The sequence below is a fragment of the Stegostoma tigrinum genome, chromosome 48 (assembly GCF_030684315.1).
Source record: "Stegostoma tigrinum isolate sSteTig4 chromosome 48, sSteTig4.hap1, whole genome shotgun sequence".
Classification (NCBI taxonomy): Eukaryota; Metazoa; Chordata; class Chondrichthyes; order Orectolobiformes; family Stegostomatidae; genus Stegostoma; species Stegostoma tigrinum.
Genome location: NC_081401.1, coordinates 385,991 through 395,043, shown reverse-complemented (window position 1 = coordinate 395,043; position 9,053 = coordinate 385,991). Strand labels below are relative to the sequence as shown.

Genomic DNA, 9,053 nt, shown 5'->3' with positions numbered 1-9,053 from the left:
TTTGCTGGATAAGCTACACTCTGTGGAAAAATATAACTTGTCTGCGGCTGCAAGAATTCATTTACAGCCCTGTTTACAAAGTCACTGCATCCTGATCAAGAGTCAGGGAGCCCGGTCGAAAAACAGATTTCTGCTGCAGACTTTCTTCAACCAGTTTATATTTTGGGCACTTCTAGGCAACCCGCCCAAGTAATGGACTGATCAGTCGAATGCTGTCTCTAGAAACATCATCAAAACAGACAGCCTGAACCTAGCTGTCTACTTTACTTTCTGTAAAAGACATCATGTTGATACATATTTTTAATGCCATATATATGGGAAGCTTGGCTTGCAAGGTGTCTGTACTGGGTATTTAACAATTCTCTAGATTTGCCAACTTCTTTGTTGTCAAACGTGTCCAGGTTTGGAATTGGGAATGAAGTTACAGTTATGGGGATCCTATACTTGAGGCCTTAAGCATCCCTATTACAGTCCTGTGACATTTCCCCAGACCATATTTATCATCTCTGTGAAAACTATTGATTTTGTACCAAGAGTTAAATTATGGGTAGTCTCATCTATTTGTCTTCTGTCAAATGGGAACTGAATTCTTAACTGTTATGGCAAACGTCCCTGGGTGGGCTCGAACCACCAACCTTTTGGTTAACAGCCGAACGCGCTAACCGATTGCACCACAGAGATCTTAACTGTTATGTCCCAGTAAACACTGAAATTGGTGTGCTAATAACTAACTGCTATTATTTCCAGGCCCTCGAGAACATTCTGTCAGTGAATAACAAAGGGACACATGAGAAGTGTGATTGTTATAACGTGCTTACTCCCATCAGGGGGCCAGCTCATACTCATTTAACAACATGCACGTGCCATACACATCAGAAACACAGCAGCCACCCTCCTGTTCTGGAATGGATTTTAACCCAGGTGCCAAAGGTTTAAGGGCAAGCCACCCAAAGAGTTCCTGTGCCGTTTTTAATCTCAGCTTACAAAATGACATTCTCCCCTGCACTCTGACATTTTGTTAAAAATACACATACTTATGTCACAAGTGTGTACACATCACTGACAAGCATTGGCTGATACATTAGGCTTATCCTACACTCAAGGTGCCTGAGGATACCTGACAGCCACATCATTTCATGGTGAAAGAATCAGGACTAATGGGGGATTTGGAAAGTGGAGCGGGGGTGGGGGTGGAAGAAGCACTGGAAAATATCTGGCTTCATCCTTTCCCCCACCCCGGGCAACAATCAAGATGCAGGGGCAGTCAAGAGATGTTAGTGTCCGCATATTATGGGGTGGCGCAATTGTTGTGATTAATTCAGGAAACTACCAGAATATGACATGTACCAGAGCGCCACCATACTTTAATGACTCCATTTACGTTTTTGCAAAGGAAGGCACGGATTGCAAAGGATCATTTAAGCAATGCTGAGATGTGTTTACATTAAGAGATACAAATGAAAACAGGGCCATATTTTTCAATCTAGTGGGATGTCTGTCTTTTTTTCAATTCACTTGTAGGATGTGGGGAAGGCTGGCTGGACCAGCATTTATTGCCTGTCCCCAGTTGCCTTTGAGAAGGTGATGGTGAGCTGCCTTCTTGAATCACTGCAGTCCATGCGCTGCATATAGAACCACAATGCCCTTAGAAAGAGAATTCCTGTTACAGTGAGAAAATGGCAATATATTTCAAAATCAGGACAGTGGGTGGCTTGGAGGGGAACTTGAAGGTGGTGGTGCTCCCATGTATCTGCTGCCCTTGTTCTTCTAAATGGAAGTGGTCATGGGTTTGGAAGGTGCTGTCTGAAGATTTCTGGTGAATTTCTGCAGTAAATCTTGTAGATAGTACACACTACTGCGACTGAGCGGCAATGTGGAGGTAATGGATGATTGTAAATGTGGTGTCCATCCAGAGGCTGCTTTGTCCTGGATAGAATCAAGCTTCCCAGGTGTCGTTGCAGCTGTACCCATCCAGGCAAGCAGGAAGTATTCCACAATACTCCTGACCTGCACCCTGTAGATGGTGGACACGCCTTGGGGAGTTAGGAGGTGAGTTACGTGCCACAGTATTTCGAGCTTCTGACCTGCTCTTATAGCCACTGTATTTAGTGACAAGTTCAACTGAGTCAATGATAACCCCAAGGATATTGATATTGAGGTATTCAGTGATGGTAATCTAAATGACCAGCTCCTACTGGGCTTCAGAAAGCAGTGGCAAAATCCCAGCCTTCAGTATTGAGAAAGCTTTTATTATCTCGCTCCTTTCAATTACAAACTTCACACAAGCCCCTCTGGGAGTAGAAACGTGAGCTAAAGGTCAGCATTCAGCTTTCTTGACAGGTCTATGCGATTGCGAGCAGGAATTAACATTTTGATGCTTTTGCTGTCAAGGTGAGCTTATACAAACGATCTTTGGTTACCCCCCCCCCCCCCCCCCCCTAGTGTTCAATTAGCCGATCTCAGTCAGAATGACATTATTTTGTGTAAATGGAGTTTGAGGGTAAGTGCGGTCATGATCCAACCGAGCAGTGGAGTAGGCTTGATGACCTCCACTTTTTTCCTGTGTTAGCTCTGGCTCAGTTGATAGCCCTCACACTTTGGGAAGGTCCCCGTACAGTACTGAGGAAGAGCTGTACTGTCAGAAGTGCTGGATTCTGCAGAGAGCAAAGCCAGGGGGGAAAAAGCCATGCCAACATTAAAGACAAAACTGATCTTTTCCATTTTATTGGAATTTTCTTTGCTCATCCCTAACAGAAAGTTGAAGATTCAAAATAAGCATTTATTGACTGCAGTGCCATGGAAACAGGGGGTCATGTGATGAAGCCTCCAGGAATACATCCAATCAGTGTTGGCAATCTGGTGGTGAGGCAGGTCGGGGGTAGGGGCATCACTGAGATCTCCAATAGCTTGTGTCCTGACTGAATGTTACCAGGATATAGCTATCAAGGAAGAAGATCAAGCTTAACTGAGAGATACCTCAAGTGATTATCTTCCCTGGCTTCATTCTGATGCTAACCAAGCTGATTCCACGAAACATTGGAGTCGGAAACAGAACAAGATAGCATTTCTCTTACTGTTTGTTTGAACCAAACCCCTCCCACTTCATACCTCCCCCACCCCGCTCCCTTGGTGGATGACTCCAGTTTGATATCCCAGTCATAACTGTAATTAATAGGTGAAATTATTGACACCCAAGGCACAAGTAGCATCAGCGACATATCTGAAATAAAGATAAAAATGTAACAAAAATGAAAATAATGCAAAAAGTATACAGCTGAAGAGAAAAGAAAGATTTTCATTTTGCTTTTAAAATCCGCTTTAAAAATTAAGTAATTTATCAGGCTGTCCAATCCAAGTTGAAAATCACCAAACCATCAAATGCCTGTTAATATTCAGACCTAGAAGAGGATATGACATTAGTATTTACAGCATTGATCTTGTGGTGGGAGAGCATTTTGGTGATAGTGACCATAACACTCTCTCATTCTACATAGCTATGGAGAAGGAGAGGATTAGGCAGAATGGGAGGATATTTAATTGGGGAAGAGGAAACTATGATGCGATTAGACACGAGTTAGGAAGCATGGACTGGGAGCAGTTGTTCCATGGTAAGGGAACTATAGACATGTGGAGATGGTTTAAGGAACAGTTGTTGGGAGTGATGAGTAAATATGTCCCTCTGAGACAGGCAAGACGGGGTAAGATAAAGGAACCTTGGATGACGAGAGCGGTGGAGCTTCTAGTGAAAAGGAAGAAGGTAGCTTACATAAGGTGGAGGAAGCTAGGGTCAAGTTCAGCTAGAGAGGATTACATGCAGGCAAGGAAGGAGCTCAAAAATGGTCTGAGGAGAGCCAGGAGGGGGCACGAGAAAGGCTTGGCAGAAGGAATCCGGGAAAACACAAAGGCATTTTACACTTACGTGAGGAATAAGAGAATGGTCAAAGAAAGAGTAGGGCCGATCAGGGATAGCATAGGGAACTTGTGTGTGGAGCCTGAGGAGGTAGGGGAAGCCCTAAATGAGTTTTTTGCTTCTGTCTTTACGAAAGAAACGACCTGTGTAGTGAATGAAACCTTTGAAGAGCAGGTGTGCATGCTGGAATGGATAGAGATAGAGGAAGCTGATGTACTGAAAATTTTGTCAAACATTAAGATTGACAAGTCGCCAGGCCCGGATCAGATTTGTCCTCGGCTGCTTTGGGAAGCGAGAAATGCAATTGCTTCGCCACTTGCGAAGATCTTTGCATCCTCGCTCTCCACTGGAGTCGTACCTGAGGACTGGAGAGAGGCAAATGTAATTCCTCTCTTCAAGAAAGGAAATAGGGAAATCCCCGGCAATTATAGACCGGTAAGTCTCACGTCTGTCGTCTGCAAGGTGTTAGAAAGGATTCTGAGGGATAAGATTTATGACCATCTGGAAGAGCATGGCTTGATCAAATACAGTCAACACGGCTTTGTGAGGGGTAGGTCATGCCTTACAAACCTTATCGAGTTTTTTGAGGATGTGACTAGTAAGGTTGATGAGGGTCAAGCTGTGGATGTGGTGTATATGGACTTCAGTAAGGCATTTGATAAGGTTCCCCATGGAAGGCTCATTCAGAAGGTCAGGAGGAATGGGATACAGGGGAACTTAGCTGCTTGGATACAGAATTGGCTGGCCAACAGAAGACAGCGAGTGGTAGTAGAAGGAAAATATTCTGCCTGGAAGTCAGTGGTGAGTGGGGTTCCACAGGGCTCTGTCCTTGGGCCTCTACTGTTTGTAATTTTTATTAATGACTTGGACGAGGGAATTGAAGGATGGGTCAGCAAGTTTGCAGACGACACAAAGGTCGGAGGTGTCGTTGACAGTGTAGAGGGCTGTTGTAGGCTGCAGCGGGACATTGACAGGATGCAGAGATGGGCTGAGAGGTGGCAGATGGAGTTCAACCTGGATAAATGCGAGGTGATGCATTTTGGAAGGTCGAATTTGAAAGCTGAGTACAGGATTAAGGATAGGATTCTTGGCAGCGTGGAGGAACAGAGGGATCTTGGTGTGCAGATACATAGATCCCTTAAAATGGCCACCCAAGTGGACAGGGTTGTTAAGAAAGCATATGGTGTTTTGGCTTTCATTAACAGGGGGATTGAGTTTAAGAGTCGTGAGATCTTGTTGCAGCTCTATAAAACTTTGGTTAGACCGCACTTGGAATACTGCGTCCAGTTCTGGGCGCCCTATTATAGGAAAGATGTGGATGCTTTGGAGAGGGTTCAGAGGAGGTTTACCAGGATGCTGCCTGGACTGGAGGGCTTATCTTATGAAGAGAGGTTGACTGAGCTCGGTCTCTTTTCATTGGAGAAAAGGAGGAGGAGAGGGGACCTAATTGAGGTATACAAGATAATGAGAGGCATAGATAGAGTTGATAGCCAGAGACTATTTCCCAGGGCAGAAATGGCTAGCACGAGGGGTCATAGTTTTAAGCTGGTTGGTGGAAAGTATAGAGGGGATGTCAGAGGCAGGTTCTTTACGCAGAGAGTTGTGAGAGCATGGAATGCGTTGCCAGCAGCAGTTGTGGAAGCAAGGTCATTGGGGTCATTTAAGAGACTGCTGGACATGCATATGGTCACAGAAATTTGAGGGTGCATCCATGAGGATCAATGGTCGGCACAACATTGTGGGCTGAAGGGCCTGTTCTGTGCTGTACTGTTCTATGTTCTATGTTCTATGTTCTATGTTCTATGTTCTATGAAACAGGCCATTTGGCCCAACCAGCAGCTGCCAGCTTTTATGCTTCATATTGACCCTCTTTCCGTCCCTCTTCATCTTATCCCATTAAATCATCCTGCCCCTTGATGCTATTTGCCTCAATCACTGTTTGTGTTGGAGAGTTCCACATTCAAAGCGATACTACATTGAAAGGTTTCCCTCCTGTCAGTGCTGCTTCCCACCCATTGTTTCTGTGCTGCCTATACACAGAAAGGCAGTGATTAACTGATGCCTTGTAGACATTACACAAGAAACCACACCAAGTTAAGGGATATGGAGCAACTGGTCTGCTGGATTATCCCATCTATTCTCAAGGTTACAACATGGGATTCATTTGTACAGTACTAACCTGAAATAAACAACTTACATATATGTAGTTCCTTCCATGACTTCAGGAATTTTTTTTATTCACTCATGGGGTATTGATGTCGCTGGCTAAGCCTGTACTTATGGATCATCCCACTTGCTCAGAGGGCAGTTATAAGGCAATCACATTGCTGTGGGCCTGGAGTCACATGCAGAACAGACCCAGTAAGGGCAACAGTTTCCTTATCCAAAGGATACTGTTTTCGTGGACCAGATAGGCTTTTCCAACAATCAACAACAGTTTCATGGTCAGCATTCGACTCTTCAGTCCAGACTTTTTCAAGTTCCACCGTTGACCATGATGGGATCTAAACCTGGATCCCCAGAACATTACCTGGGTCTCTGAATTAATAGTTTCACAGTAATATCATTAGAACATCAGTTTCCACTTTACAGCTAATGAGGTACTTGTGAAGTGCAGCCATTGTTGTAAAAATGTGTTAGCCAGTTTATGCGTAGGAAGGTTCCATGAACTACAAGCAGTTAATAACTGGAAAATGTGTTTTTAGCGTAGGGCAAATATTTGTGAGATTCCGCTTGCCTTGCTTTGAAATGGCACCACGGGAATCTTTAACATCTATCTGAACGGGCAAGTTGCGTATCGGTATAAAGTCTTGTTTGAAAGATGGCACCTCAGACGGTGTGGCAGTCCCTGAGTGTAGCACTGGAGTGTCAGCGGGGGTTTTATGCTCAAGTTTCTGGAGTAGGGTTTGAATGCACAACATGCTGGCTCAGAACACAGAATGCACCCAACTGATGCTGTCAGGAGATCTTTGCTGCTGTTTGAACAGGCTATTGACACTCACCCTCCAAGCTCATTTCTGTGAACATTGGTGGCACCCTGATATAAGTCAAAGAATAGCATTGTTAGAGATCCCTCAATTCAAAGCCTAAGTCTACTCATGAACTTGTGCTTTGAGTCTTCGAATAAGCAAACAAGTGAACAATAAATAGGAGCAAAATTGTGAGGACGGGGGGGATGAGTTTGAAAGTATATTCTGTGCAAAAGGAAGAGATCTTTAACACTATGAAATGGCTACACCTGACTGCAAGATTCTATGTTGAACTCCAACCCTTTACACCAAGACACATACATCTCCAAAATCATTTGCAATGAAATGTAAACGACTCAAGACGACAGTCCCGCAGGAAGCAATCCCAGTCATTAAAACAATCAGGCAGAGGGCAGGAAAGCTTGATATTCGTCTGATGACAAGAAAGTACAGTCAATCAGGCAGGATAGCCACACAGTGGGAGGTTAGCAGTCACTGGGGCATCGGATGGGAGGTGTTAACGGGAGGGGAGGGCAGAAGGGGGAATTGATAGAGGATGGCAACCCTTGGCTCTAATGTAGAAGCATTCCAAAACACAGTCTAAGCAACATCAAATGACGTGTGGCTCTTGCAGCTCCGTCACATGCAATTATCAGCGCTTGGAAACAAAAACTGAACTGACACTGTGGCATTAGACTGGCAGCAATGGCTGAACACGTGTCTGTAGGTCTTCGAGCTTGGAAGGTGGGGGTAGAGTTAGAGGGCGATATAACTCACTCTGAAAAGAACTGGGCTGAAACTGCTCGTCAATGTTAATTAAATTTTTAATATGCTGCCACATTCAAGACTTCTAGTCCATAATTAATTAAAACCATTTATGGAAGGAGATGGAAATTGGAATTTAAGTACAACCGCGCAGTCCGCAGGAACATACAAAGATTGCATTATTCCACGCTAGTGATTCATTAGACAGACCAGCATGTAACTCAACACTCTCAGCACACAAGGTTAAAATTCCTCTGCACTAAAGGCACACTGCACTTCCAAACAAATTGTCAACTATTTTCATGCTCTGTGTGTCAGCCAAAGTCTGAGGATGTATTATCCAACTGAAGGTCACTTTTCCCCTGGGCACAGATCAGAGTGTCGTGGTTTTCTGTAAACAGCACTGACCATTTGAGACATATTCAGGTTCTGTTGACAAAATTGCTACACTCTAATGTTCTTTTTGTTGTCTTTTGGTGCAGTTAATTAAGGATGCCTGATAATCTGACAACCAATGTATTTCTTAAATGCAGAGTTTCCTTTTAATCTTTTAGGGAATATAGATGTTGCTTGCCCACCCTTACTTGGCCCTGAGCAGGAGCTGGTCACGGGATAACATGATCCGCTTCACCAAGAGACAACTCTTACAGAAACATTTTATAAGTAAGGACATTCTCCAAAGACAATGTGAGGGCCTCTTAAGACAACCTAATAGCTTCAAGCGCTCTTACTGATGTTGGAGCTTTCTCCCTTCTGGGGGGAACATGTAAACTGCACGTAGACAGTCGCCCAAGGGTGGAATCGAACCCAGGTTCCTGGCGCTGGGAGACAGCAGTGCTAACCATTGAGCCAACATGGAGGACTTCTGCCAGCTTGAATGATGTTCGAGAAATCCTTTAAGGAATCCTGCTGCTGCAATCCTTCAATTACTACCCCCTGCCAATTCCCCCAGTCTTTTTCCCTCCACTTCACAGAAGATTTTGCAGTAACTTAATTTTATAATTTCTGCTAACTTGCATCTGGCAGAACATCACATAGCAGAACTCTTGTAAAAGCATCAAATTTAGGTCATGGGATAACAAGGTGTAGAGCTGGATGAACACAGCAGGCCAAGCAGCATCAGTGGAGCAGGAAGGCTGACGTTTCGTTTCATTTTACTGAAGAAGGGCCTAGGCCGGAAACATCAGCCTTCCTGCTCCACTGATGCTGCTTGGCCTGCTGTGTTCATCCAGCTCTACACCTTGTCATCCCAGATTCTCCAGCATCTGCAGTTCCTACTATCTCTGAAACAAATTTAGGTCACGTGCAGGAAGTTACATTGGAGTAAGCCAAGCTCGAACAAATGATTCGCTGAGGACCAGAGAGGTCAGAAGAGAGCAAAATGGACAGGGAAGAAAAGAGACAAAGAC

The 9,053-nt window shown here is 44.4% G+C and overlaps 1 non-coding gene across 1 annotated transcript; it reads right to left on the bottom strand.

Annotated features, from left to right (window-relative positions):
* Positions 1-607: 607 nt before the first annotated feature.
* On the bottom strand, positions 608-681 carry trnan-guu (transfer RNA asparagine (anticodon GUU)). Its single transcript has one exon. It is a non-coding gene; the product is annotated as a tRNA-Asn (tRNA).
* Positions 682-9,053: the final 8,372 nt, after the last annotated feature.